A 14,309-nucleotide genomic window follows, 5' to 3' on the forward strand; every position below is an offset into this window, starting at 1 on the left:
CTCCATCAGTGTAAAAATGTTTTGTACAATTTGTTAACACTAACCTTGTTAGATCTTTGAGGTGTCTAGGGTATTTGACCTATTGTTAGGCATTTACAGCTGTTTACAGCCCAACACCCTCGGGCCCCACACACACGCTTTTTCTCCATTAATTCCCACACAAGTGCACCATTCACTCCTCGGCAGGCATTGTTGATTCCATAAACAATTGATTCCAATTCCATAAAGTTTACAAGAAATTATACAATGTTGGTGGTGTTACACCTTTCGAAGCCCAAATCTGAACAGATAGCTGACTATGTACCCTGGCATATAGATCCAGAAATATCCAAGTTCCTCGACCAGGACTTCACAGAACAAGATATTGAGTTAGTCATTAAAATCGGGCAAGAGCCCTGGCCTACATGACTTTACACCATGCTTCTTTAAGTTATTTAAGGATGACTTAGTTCTCATACTCCTGCAGACTTTCAATGCTGCAGCTAGTGGCTCTCCCTTCCTGTCACAGTACCTACAGGGAAACATCTCTGTCTTTCCTGAACCAGGGAAAGATCTCACCTCATGTGGGGATATTAGACCCATCTCCCTCCTGAATTTCAAAAATGATGGTACTATTCCTCAATTTTTTTTAACCCCTACTAGACTTCACGGGCCAACACCCCATTAATGTGAGAGGGGTCCTGATGTCACACGACTCTCGTCTAAAAAAAAGAGTGTACCCACAAGCGCAAAGTCCTATTGACAGCTTCCAAAGCTGTCCAGAAATAGCAAAGTCCCTCAATCAGGACTTCACAGAACAAGAGATTAAGTGAATCATTAAAAATCTTAAATCGGGCAAGAGCCCTGGCCTACATGGCTTTACACCACGATTCTTTAAGTTATTTAAGGATACTCCTCCAGACTTTGAATGTAGCAGCGAATGGCTCTCCTTTCCTGGCACAGTCCCAACAGGCGCACATCTCAGTCTTGCCGAAACCTGGGAAAGATCTCACTTCATGTGGGGATTTTAGACCCATCTCCCTCCTGAACGTAGATAGAAATATATCTTCGAAAATGATGGCACTATTTCTCAAACCAATTTTCTCCTACCTTATTCATGGAGATCAGGTGTGTTTTGTGGTGGGACATGAGGCCAAAGACAACACAGTCAAGCCAAATACCCTGATAGTTTATGGCAGTTGCAGAATAGGCCTTTACCAGGGTGTGTGGAATTCCTGGAGGTGCTTCCTAGAATATAGGTGTAGGCCCGAGGATACTGCAAAGCACAATGGCACTGTATCGGGATCCCACGTGTTAGTGCAATTCAATGTCTCCCATTATGATTCTTTTCACATTTTCCTAATTCTATCCCGATCCCTGTTGGCAATGGAACCTTTGGCATACACTATTAGATCAAATCCTGAAATCCGTAGCCTTATGGTGGGAGATAGGCACTACAATTTATCATTATTTGGAGACGATTTGCTCCTATATGTCACTTCACCTGGATTATCCCTACCCTCTATTCTATGAGAATTTAACACATATGGGATGGTAAGCAAGTTTAGAGTTAATACACACAAATCTGAGCTCCTCAATGTTGCCCTTCCTTCAAATGAGCAATCCCTGCTCCAATCTGTGTTCCCTTTAGAATGGGCGAACGCGGCTATAAGCTACTTGGGGACTCATATACCTGCTGACCTGACACTTCTTTTCAGCCTAAATTACTCAAACTATTGAGAAGAACCTTGAGAAATGGTTGAACTTATCGACTTTGGTAGGATCAACGTTTTAAAAAGGGAGGTCCTTCCTTGTCTTTTGCACTTATTCCAAACCCTACCAATACCACTGGCATGATCCTTCGCTGATGGGCTTTGATGCATAACCCAACAATTTGTCTGGCATATATCCAAGCCCTGAATTAATAGTATGACTCTGACATTACATAAGACTAGTGGGGGTGGGGGGGGGGCTACCCGATTTCCTCAGTTATCATAAGGCAGCTATAGCCAATTATGTTCTAGATATCTTACACAGGTGTACCTAGAGATGGAGCTTAACTGTGCACATGTACTAGGGGCGTTCTGGTGTTCCCCCGTTAAAGTGGTTTGTAACGGGTTGACCTTTCCCCGCTTCTAGCTTTGCTACTTACATCGTGGCATAAGTTTGCATGCGCATCCGGCTTGATTGGGGCCCTCAGAACTGCTCACCCCTGATCTACTTGGACTCCTGTCTCTCCACCACACATCAAATACCCCATACCCAGGATACTTGACATCATTTCAAACTCAGATATCCGCACATTGACAGAGGTAACAGAATTATTAGGGAGCCCAGTATCTAGATGGTTGCTATACTTCCAAGTCCGATATTTTTCCTCCTCATTGGGGCCTCTGGAACAATGAACCACATGCACCACTTTTGAAGATCTTTGCCTCACCATTTCTGCACCCTCATATACAATTTCCTTGTTCTATTTGATGTTGCTGAGTGGACTCTTTACCTCTCTTTACCACTGTTTGGAAACAGGATCTTAATATATCATTTACATCTGAGCAGTGGCAAAAGGCTCTTATCCTGCCACACAAGTCATCAGTCTCCTGCCATCTGAAGGAATTGAATTATAAAATACTTGCCCTTTGGAATAGGACACCGGCCAAGTCACAAAGGTTCCCTATATTGACAGATGTGTGATGGTGATGTGAAAAGGCATGGGGTTCTATACTCCACATTTGGTAGGCCATCTGGTGTGCCATCTTCACATTTGTATAATGATACCTGCCATAGAAGAGTCTTCCCTGCCCCTGAACTGGCGCTCCTCTCCATGTTTGCTGGTACCATCCCACAATAAGAGCTTGTTGCGCCATTTTATTGAGGCCATGAGACAGATAATTCATAGACTGTGGAGATCTTCTGAGGCTTCTACCAGACTTCAATGGATAAAGGCCCTGGACTCGATAAGGCATTTAGAGGAGCTGCGGGTACAACGATATGTTTTATGAGACCTGGTTGCACTGGCTCACATTTTGATCCTCACCTGCTACATATGTTTGGTTGACTGCAGGAAACAACACCTCTGGGTGGATGCATAGGCAACAATACACCTCCTCCGTGCCGTTCTGCTTGTCCCTTCCTTCCTTCCCCCTCCCTTCTTGGCCATTGGCCGTTGCCCATCTAGATTGCAGGGGTTTTCCCACAAAACATGATAGGCACTAACTTGCTAATAACTTATTGTCTCCATCTTCTTCTGGATAAACCCAATATAATTTAATAGGTTGGACTTGATGAACTAATATATTTTTCTAACCTTATTTACTATGATACTATGGTACTATATGCATGAAAGCGTTACTGGCACACTTATACAACGATTTTCAGTTATCTGTCTGCATGTCACATTACAATCATCAGAAAACAAGTGTGGTTGTTAATCTTAAATCTTAATTGACCTCATAAACAACTACCAGTATGTTGTCAAGCAGATAACAACTTCCATATTATGTTTATTTCATAGCCCAGAAAATCAGCTTTGAAGTAAGGTATAAAATAACTCCCCTCTCATAGTAATAGGAATTTCTGTATTCACGGACATCACAATAAAGCTCTCCTAGAGTGTGATGAATAAATTTATTTGCAGCAAAGTGGGCGTTCTGAGGCAGAGAGAGGACTTCTATACTGGACTCTCCACCTCCTGGAGTTTATATGTTACTTCAAAGTTGATATTCTGGATCATGCCACCACACTGGGCTATGAAAGAAACTTGATCTGGAAGGTGTGAAACTGGTTGTCAACAAACTGGTAGTGGTTTATGAGGTCAGTTTCTGCTGACAGGTTCCCTTTAAGCAAACTTAGCATTAATCAGTAGTACAGTGAATAGAAGAAACTTGGCATAGTGCCTCTTTATCCACTTATATCATCCTATCTTCAACATTCAGCACAAATAGAAAAACAAACTAGGGATACTACAGGGACAAGAGCTGCTAGAATTCATCATGTTATTCCTCATGAACAAAGAGTGGACTGGATTTCTGCAAAGTTTCTTGGCCAATGTAGTGTAAAAGAGAATAGCTATGCAATTTTGTAGACTGTACTAGGTAGGTGGAATTGTGTTTAAGACATTTGTGGGTGTTGATGATAAATGCATTTTATATTTTAAGATTCTATCTGTATTTGGTGCCTGGGGGAGTGTCCTTAAATTGCTATGCTGTAAGATCTCCCTCTACTCTAAAGTTTACTCCTATGGTAAAAGTGACTGCTGTAGTATTCAACCAGAAGCCTGCTAAAGTGTTTACTTCGTGCAGAAGGGACTATGTAGTAACTCATTGCAGAGATCTCACAGCTTTCCAAGTGCACCAATAGCTAAAATCCTTGAATATTAAATCTGATTTAACAGCCCCAACACTGGAAGAAATGTATTTATGATGGTTATATCAGTTTTAGGTATTTAATTTTTTTTTTAATTGTTGCATTTTCCTATTTGTGACAAGTTTATTTTTGACAACCCACTCTACTTTTCACTTTGGACTTATCCTGTGAATCCAGATTTTATAGAATGAACGTATATTAACTTTTCAAAAAGTTGGTAATTTTAAATCCGCCCCATTCCCACAGTGGCAATGGGAAAACCAGTGCTGCCATATGCTAGTTTATGTAGCAGTTGCACCTGAGCCCTTGCGACTAACCTGACTCAAAGGCCTCATAGCAATGCATCTGTAGTATAAATAAAGTATAGCTTCTCCAAGTTTTGTTACACAGCCTAGGCGCTCTGTAACAAAGCCGCTATAGTTTTTGTAAATATTATTTATCTGTTGTTTCATGTGATTATCCAATGGTTAACTTAAAGCAGACATTGCTTCATTTTTTGTGGTCTGTGCTCCTATAAATCTGTTGCGAGTGCTTTAATGTGTGTTTCCATTATTTTTTTTATGCTACATTAAGTAAATCCGATGTACTTCAAATTATACCAGCAATTTAGCTATTTAGAAGAAGACATATGGGATTAATAAGCTAATGGGAAGGAACACTGAACTGTTCTATATACATGTAGCTTTGCATCTAGCATCATAGAATAATTGAATCATGTAGTAAAGTGGTTGTAAAGTGCCATTTACAATATTGTCACTTGCTTACATTGGACATTATGTGTAGTGCAATGGAAAAAATAGCTCCCAGTTGTTTGATTTCTAAAATTGGTGGCTATTTATTATGTATGTGAATAACAGCACAGTGGATTCCACTGTCACTGTCTTTTTAACAAATATAAAAACAAAATGGGAAAGCCATCTATGAAAAGCTACGTGCACCCCATAAGTGATTAGTTTGTAGAATCAACTTTATCAGCAATAGCATGAAATAATCTTTTTCTGTATTACTTTAACTTTTTCTCACATTGCTCCAGAGGGATTAAGGCCCCTTCTTCTTTACATCTTTGCTTCAGTTCATTGAAATTTGTGGGAATTTATTTGTGCACACCTCTCTTAAGATTCTGCTACAGCTTTCCAATTGTTTTAATTCCGGTCTTTGACTGGGCCTTTTTAACACCTTAATTTTTTTCTATTTAGCTTCTGTTATATAAATATTTGCTGATGTTCTTGGGATAATTGTTCTGTTTCATGACCAAATTTCAGACAAGCTTTAGTTTTTGGATTCGTGGATTTGACTCATGGTCTGCTCATTGACTGCAATATATGTCCAAATCATCACCCCTTTACCACTGTGTTTGGACAAGCTAGACTAAGGTGAAGATGTTTGACCATAATGTACACTGTATCACCATTATATAGCAACTGTTAAAGAATATAATTTCAGAAAGTTTGTTCAGAAACAATTTCAGAAACTTAAGCAGTCTTGTCATGTTCTTGGAAAGCATTTATAGAGATGGTCACACTTGCTGATCATCAATTGACTAGCATATTTTATTCATCAGTGATTGCCATGTATGGTTGTGTGTGTGGATGTGTGTCTTTCATAGTTGTAGCATTTCAATCCTTTGCGCAATTGTGACCCTCCCTCCTGCCTTAGGTCAGCAGACCCTTTGATTTGTACTTTTATGAAAGCATATTGTGTCATGTTCCGACTCTGGGGGGGATAATTGTCTTGGAATACACTTTCACTCTTGCCAGCATCCTCTGACCTGGACCGGTTGTTACCACCATCAGGGCTGCTTGAAGACTAAAGATTGAAAAACTTGGATAAAAAGGGTAAATATCATCAGGGGACACTAGTACAATGCCCTTTGAATTTTCTTAAAGTAAAACTGGTTAAGGGACACAATGGGTCCACAACACGCTGCTCAATTTAATAGACCGTAAGGATGTACTTAATTTTTCACTTGATGTTTCTGCATTTTGATCTAATGAGTTAAATTCATCATGTGTTATTGTTCATCTAAAGTTTATTTTAGAACTTCTGAGGAGCAGATGTTTTTTTGTTTATTTATGTTCTGATATGTAAAACCATAGAATTCAAAGAGGCTGTTCTTTCCTTTTATATAAAAACGTTGGTGACTATAGAAATAGCCCAATTTATTATTGCCTGGATAATGTCTAGTGTAGGGTAAACCAGAATAAATAGGGCTAGCTTTGAGGTCCAGTTGCCCGGGGCAATGGCTAGTTTAAAGGGGTTTTCCCATGAAAGAAAATTCACAAATTTCAATCCCCTAGTGATGTTCACACAATATAGATAATTTTTAACCCTTTACTTCACAATTTTACTCAGTATTGAAAATGAGTTCTGACCGGAGCTCCCGATTCCCTTGCTTCCGTGTGTCTTTCTCTTCCAATATGTCAAAATAGAGCAGTTCACACTCCTCCAGCACAAATTCCTGAATCCTCCGATAAGAATATACTGCTATTCAGACCAACACTCCTGCGTTTTTCTTGTGACCTCCTCCATATGCAACATATGTTGCGGTAGATCGCTGGAAGAAATTCACCCGCAGATAGCGTAGTACAGTTTACACTCAGGATTTATTTAGATTAAAAACATACTCACAAAAGAGCGATAAAAATGCGCATATAAAACTCCAATATGGGACGCCAGCTGCACGTTCTCGCCCGACCCTGGGTTTCGCCCGGTTTGGTTTCTTCTGGGGAGTTGCTAGCGTCCAGTCCCAATTACTCTTTAAACCCAACATATACTCTAACAGTTCAACTTACACTGAGAAACATTTATAAATATATATTTACAACATATTCGTTCCTATACATATTTACTTTTACTGTAATTTTTTGTACATTACTCTTTATAAAAGCAATTCCTCAACCATACCTTGTTTATCCACTCTATTCATTTTATTCATAGACCACAATGCACCATTTTCCATATTAGCCAATCCTAATCTATGGTAGGGAATTCACACCATCCAATCCCCAGCCCCGCAGGTGACACACCTATTGTCTTACTTGTCTACGACACCTACAGCGCCTAAATTTCCAACTTATAATTTGGGACTTGGTACCTGTGTATCAATCTGACAGGGAGTCCTATTTTATTTGCATCATATTTTATCGTTATAAAAATGTAATTAGAAGGATGTATATATCCAAATTTTATTGCACCCATACAATAGTACATCTAATCCTGTTGAGCTTTCCTCTCTCCCTAATGTACAGGGGTAGAGAATACAGCTCCACCGCACTGCCATAGGTTAATTCTATTGGGCCTTCATCTCTCCCCAATACACAGGGGCAGAGAACACAGCTCCACTGCACTGTCAAAATGCCAACCCCATGTACACCTCTGAAGAACATGGAAACATACAGAACATTGACAATCCTATTATCTCCAAACTTGTCAGTGGACAATGTCAACCTTCCTTTAAAAAACATTTAAGTTCAAAGTCTATATTCAACCCCCCTGGTGTAAGTGTTCCCAATTTGTGTATCCAGAAACCCTCCCTTCTACTTAGCTTGATATTAATATGTTCCCCTCGCCAATGTGCTTTAATTTTCTCTATTGCCCAAAAATGCATCCCGTTCGGGTTTGAATTGTGTACTCTCTTAAAATGTGCAGACACACTGTGACTACTCACCCCTTTTCTTATATTGCGGCAATGTTCCGCAATTCTTGTTTTTAACTTGCGACCTGTTCTCCCTACATAACCTTTATTGCACGGACAAACCATCAGGTACACTACATTGGTTGTATCGCAATTCATGTTGCTTTTCAGTGTGATTTCACATCCATTCACCTTAGGAGTGTCTCCCTGTGTTCTAATGTGCGATCTTGTTTCCTTACATGCCTTACACCTACCACAGTGCACAAAGAAATTGTTTACCGAATTATTAAATGTATCTTTTTCGTTCCTTATATAACTATTGGTTAACATATCCTTTAATGAAGGAGCTTTACGGAATACCGTCCGTGGTCTTTCTGAAAGATGTGCCCCTATCACTGGGTCACTCTTTATTATATGCCAATATTTCTGTAACATAGACTTAACCCTCAGTGCTTCTTTAGAATAGCTGGTGATAAATGGGGGGTTGATTTTACCGTCTTCCAGTAGCCGTTTTACAGGTTCTTTTTGGGGGAGAGATGAAGGCCCAATAGAATTAACCTATGGCAGTGCGGTGGAGCTGTATTCTCTACCCCTGTACATTAGGGAGAGAGGAAAGCTCAACAGGATAAGATGTACTATTGTATGGGTGCAATAAAATTTGGATATATACATCCTTCTAATTACATTTTTATAACGATAAAATATGATGCAAATAAAATAGGACTCCCTGTCGGATTGATACACAGGTACCAAGTCCCAAATTATAAGTTGGAAATTTAGGCGCTGTAGGTGTCGTAGACAAGTAAGACAATAGGTGTGTCACCTGTGGGGCTGGGGATTGGATGGTGTGAATTCCCTACCATAGATTAGGATTGGCTAATATGGAAAATGGTGCATTGTGGTCTATGAATAAAATGAATAGAGTGGATAAACATTGTATGGTTGAGGAATTGCTTTTATAAAGAGTAATGTACAAAAAATTACAGTGAAAGTAAATATGTATAGGAACGAATAAGTTGTAAATATATATTTATAAATGTTTCTCTAGTTGAACTATTAGAGTATATGTTGGGTTTAAAGAGTAATTGGGACTGGACGCTAGCAACGCCCCAGAAAAAGCCAAACCGGGCGAAACCCGGGGTCGGGCGAGAACGTGCAGCTGGCGTCCCATATTGGAGTTTTATATGCACATTTTTATCGCTCTTTTGTGAGTATGTTTTTAATCTAAATAAAACCTGAGTGTAAACTGTACTACGCTATCTGCGGGTGAATTTCTTCCAGCGATCTACCGCAACATATGTTGCATACGGAGGAGGTCACAAGAAAAACGCAGGAGTGTTGGTCTGAATAGCGGTATATTCTTATCGGAGGATTCAGGAATTTGTGCTGGAGGAGTGTGAACTGCTCTATTTTGACATATTGGAAGAGAAAGACACACGGAAGCAAGGGAATCGGGAGCTCCGGTCAGAACTCATTTTCTATGTTTTACAATTTGGGTTCACTGGATCAACCCTTGACTGTTTGCAGCTCCATGAGAGAGGTGTGCAGCACATAGCTGTTATTGCTGTATTTTTTACTCAGTATTATTGCTGTTTTAGCTCCCATCAGTGTGGTTAGATTATCAGGGTACCTGTGTATATACACTTTCATTTAGCTTCTGAACATTGTACTAGTATCTGACACATAGAAAGAGAAAGATCAGAGATGAGATGATGAGATCCATGCTGCATACTGCACACCATGACACAGTTAGCTCTCTGCTATTCCACAACACACTAGGTGCACATACACATCTGTGCAAATGTCATATGGTATCCTACCTGCTCCATCAATACAGTGCAGCAATGAGAGCAGCAAGATTAATGTATACAAGATTATGTATAGTATACATCTTTCCTTTACACTTTATACAGACTTCTGTATTTGCAAAACAGCAACCAGTGGTGACAATAGCTTATTATTATTTTTTTTTATTCTCCTCTAGAGTCACTGTAGATTCATATATATGCAAAACCCCTGCCAACATAGCAAGGTGGTAGTTGCGAATAGCGCCCTCTCCGTGTCAGGATCTATCTGATGAGCCTGCCCAACTCACCCAGAAGATAATGCTAGGAGAACTTAATGTAAATTGCAGCTGTAGATTCTGCCTGGAAAGGCAACAGTTAAATTGGTGTAAGTAATTATCCAATTATGTGGCTGTATTGTTAGCTTGAGTGTGATTGGAGAGGTGACCAGCGGGAGTGTAAAACCCATGTGCAGGGGAGCACATGGTCTGTCAGTCTTAGGGTCCAGACTGCAGAGTCAGAGTGAAGAGAGAGACACTGTGCTCAGCACACTTTCAGATATTAATCCTGGGTTCTGAGTCAGGAGACTCTAACCCCAGAGCTGCAGCTTTCACAATTTGGACACAACTCCACCTCAACTATCCCAGCCTGCATCTAATATCAGGCTGGTGCACCATTCCTGCAGGCTGCTCTTCATGAACACTCTACTAACCAGAATCCGATGTCAAACATGTTTGGCCGTTGCCTGCTGTTTTAGGTTCAATAAAGAACTATAAGTTGATTTGCTTACCACCACGGGTATCCCCATTCATTACCCAGGGACTCATCCTACAGACACTCAGGGGTTGCCCCAGGGAGAAACCAATACTCTACCTCCTTATTTCTTGCACACACCATCTGCTGGAGCCACTCCGGTATTCTGGGTCCTGGCTGCCTCCAGGCTCACAAGAAAAGGCTAGGCCTCGATGGAGGATGTGTCTAATATAATGTATATAATATAAAGACTGCCCCTTTAAGGTCATAACACTATTGAGAAACTTTATGGTTGTTACCATATGCGTTTTGCTCCGTTTTACCTTTAGGCCTCCTGTACATGAATGTGTGCATATCACAGGCTGCAAACAACGGAACTGTGGTCTGTTGCTTGAGGTCTGTGTGTCTTGGTGCCCAATTATATTGAGGAATCTGTGGCACCATGGTCATGTATGCCTAGGGCTTCAAAATGCCTTGTTTCAGCGTGCCCACAGCAGCCCATAGTCACAGTGCCCCAAAAAGTTGCCCATTCTCACAGTTGCCCGTAGTCCCAGAGCCCCACACAGTAGCCCAGTCACAGTTCACCCAGTAGCCATATTCACCAAAAGTCATATAAGTGGTATGGGCAAGCGACCGGGACCTTTGGATTCCCACCCAAACCCAGCAATATATCTTTGAGGTAAAAAAAATGTATACTCACCTTCGGTTTCTTCACCCTAGCTCCGTATTCTCCTCTTGCTGCCTGGGTGCATACACTATGATGTTGCGCAGGCTCTAATTTGGACAATTCACTAATGGGGGAGGGGGAAATCCCTGCTGTGGACACTTATGTAAAGGGCTATCCTGCTGTGAAGATTTCATTAAAGGGGGGCTCTGCTGTGGACATTTCATTAAAGGAGGGTCCCTGCTATGGACATTTCATTAAATGGGGGTCCCTGCTGTGGACATTTCATTAAAGGAGTATTCACATGAAGATAAGTTTCTTAAATGTACTTGGGATAACAAAATAGCACATTCTCTAATTCACTGTTATTACCAAAAATACAGCATTTTTCAGATATCATTCCAACCTGTCTATATTCCAACCTGTGTACACAAATTCAGTTGCCCCTAGAAACGACCCTGTAACTTCTGACTTCTGAAGCTATCTTGGCTGGCCGTGGAACGGAGTTTCTTCCTCTCTGCTCCCTGCCCCCCTGCAGTCCAGGACAGAGCACACAGACACTCACTTCCTACCAGCAAACAACACATCATGAGGAGAGAGAGGCTGCAAGTTACAGGCAGATAAGTTCTTTATCTTGGGAGGGAGGCACAGGAGATCTCATAGTGAGAACATATATGTAGCAGTGCTGACAGTGTGTAATATGCATCAAATGCATCTCATCATCTCCTCTCTGATATGTCTCATTTCTCTTTCTATGTGTCTCTTTCCAGTGTCAGATACTAGAACACTGTTCAGAAGGTAAATGAAAGTGTATATAAACCTTGTACCTTGGTAATCTAGCCACACTGTCAGCTCACAGAACTAGATGGATCATGGATCATACAAAACCAGAGAGCAAATACTCTTTGTTCACTGGTTTTGTATTTCTATGTATAGAGTTGGTCATTTGAAGTTATAGGAGGGACACTTGTGTGTCAGTTATCCTATACATGTTACATGTCTGTGACAATTGGTTTGGATCATGGATCATGTCTGCTTAGAGAGCGTGAGCTTCCCGCCCACACCTTGGTATCTTACACTGACCATCACTGAGTGATAGGAGCTAAAACTGAGTAAAATTGTAAAGTAGGATTAAAAATGAACTTTTTTGTGTAAACATCACTAGGGGATTTAGATTTTAGATTTAGATTTTCTTTCGTGGGAAAATCCCTTTAATGAGGTGCTATTGCATCCCCTCCCGTCTCAGGGCTTATACTCGAGTCAATAAGTTTTACCTTCTTTTTTTTGTGGTAAAATTAGGAGTCTTGGCTTATACACAAATATTTACTGTATGAAATTTCTATTTTCCTCAGTGTAAAGGCCAAAGACAAGGGGACATTATAAGTGTGTGGGGGCTATAGAAAAAGGGGTGTTATAGTGTCTCCTATTCTGTAGGTCATCCTTATATAGACAGACAACAGAAAAAACAAGGGGGTTCTATTGGAAATGGCACATTAGATAGATATAGATAGATACAAACTTTCTTTAATTATAAGCAAGCTCAGTGGTGAAAAACACCAGAAATAAAAACACATGACAATATAACACACAAACACGTTTTGTACTATTTACATAATGCAAAAAACAATGAACACACAAAACCCTCGTCTACCCAGAATCAGTAGACACCTGCAAGCTCTTTGTTATACAATGTGATTGCAAAAGGTATGAAGTGTTCTATAGTGTTCTTCGCAGATCTTCATCTGAATGAATCCTGCACTAAAATCACTTTTCTTAGCGGAAATAGAGAGTAATAAGGATTACTTTTTCTACTTTTAAATTTCCCCTTAATTCTACCTTCTACAACAGCTCTAAAACATTCCAGCTTACCCCCAATTACTTCACTAGCCCTTTTAATCACTTTATACATCCTATTAATGTCTCTTGCACACATTCCTGATCCGAAGCAGGCCACACAATAAAAACAAGATCCAGATATCATAATATCATAAAACATATGGAGTAATTTATTTCAGAAATCTAATGATCGCAATTTATGTAGGAAAAACAGCCTAGAGAGACCCTTTTTGTACAACACACTTTTTGTACATCAGAATTCACTTTCCAGTTAAAATTCTTATGTAGATCAACACCCAGATATTTGTAAGCAACTACCTCTTCTACTTCACGCCCCTGGAGTACAGTCAGTTTAAGACAAGTTATACATTTGCGAAAACTCAAATTCATCTCCTTAGTCTTATTTACATTTAAAATTAATTTATTTGTTGCACTCCAAGCCACAAAGGCCTCAATAGCACTCTCATATCCCTTCCCTCCATCACCTGCAACATTTCTAATTACCACTGTATCATCAGAAAAACACTGCAAATGACAGTTCCCTGAATCATAGGTAAAATCAGAAGAGTACAGTGAAAATAAGAATTGAGATAAAACCGTTCCTTGAGGGGAAATGTGACCTCCTATGCATACACACTGTGGTCGAAGGGTCATGTAATACCTAATCCATTTAATAAGACCTCTCTACCTCCTTCACTTCCAACTTTGTGGATAAAATAGCTGGCTGAACTGAGTTAAAAGCACTTGAAAAATATAAAAACATAATCCGAACTACTGCACCACACCTCAAGATATGAGTATGTTCGCTCCAGTAAAAAAATGATTGTGTCTTCAACCCCAACATATGGGTTGGGGTTAGATATGGGGTGTTTGTGAGGCGACCATTTTTTTCCCAAGGGACCATGGCAAGGAGTGTACACGACTCGCTCCCTGGAAAAAAGTATGGTCTCCCGTGGTTTCATCAGGCAGAGGAACTTAGGCCTCAGGGCATGATCCTGAGGGTGGGGGAGTTCAGCTGCAGGGTGCACAGAGGCTGGGCCAGCCAGAGTCCACATCTCCTACACTGTCTTGTGTTGCAATTTTCTTGCATGAGGGTGGAAGGTTTCATGTAGTTGCAGTTGAGGTTCATCATTAATTACTTTTATGAACAGTAGAAGATTAAGGATATAGACTAGTACTAGTCCTAATATCCAGGCACATTTTGGTGTGGACGCTGGGGGGCCCTAGTCGTGTGAACAGCCCATGGCCCATGGGACACTTAATCCGCCACTGATCAGGGGCAAGGTTCCCTCTT

At 40.4% G+C, this 14,309-nt stretch overlaps 1 protein-coding gene across 2 annotated transcripts in view; it reads left to right on the forward strand.

The window, feature by feature from the left end:
- The window catches only part of FBXL13 (F-box and leucine rich repeat protein 13), a 132,036-nt gene that overhangs the window by 61,811 nt on the left and 55,916 nt on the right, over positions 1-14,309 (forward strand). The gene's annotated exons all lie outside the window — the stretch shown is intronic.

The sequence above is a fragment of the Engystomops pustulosus genome, chromosome 4 (assembly GCF_040894005.1).
Source record: "Engystomops pustulosus chromosome 4, aEngPut4.maternal, whole genome shotgun sequence".
Lineage (NCBI taxonomy): Eukaryota > Metazoa > Chordata > Amphibia > Anura > Leptodactylidae > Engystomops > Engystomops pustulosus.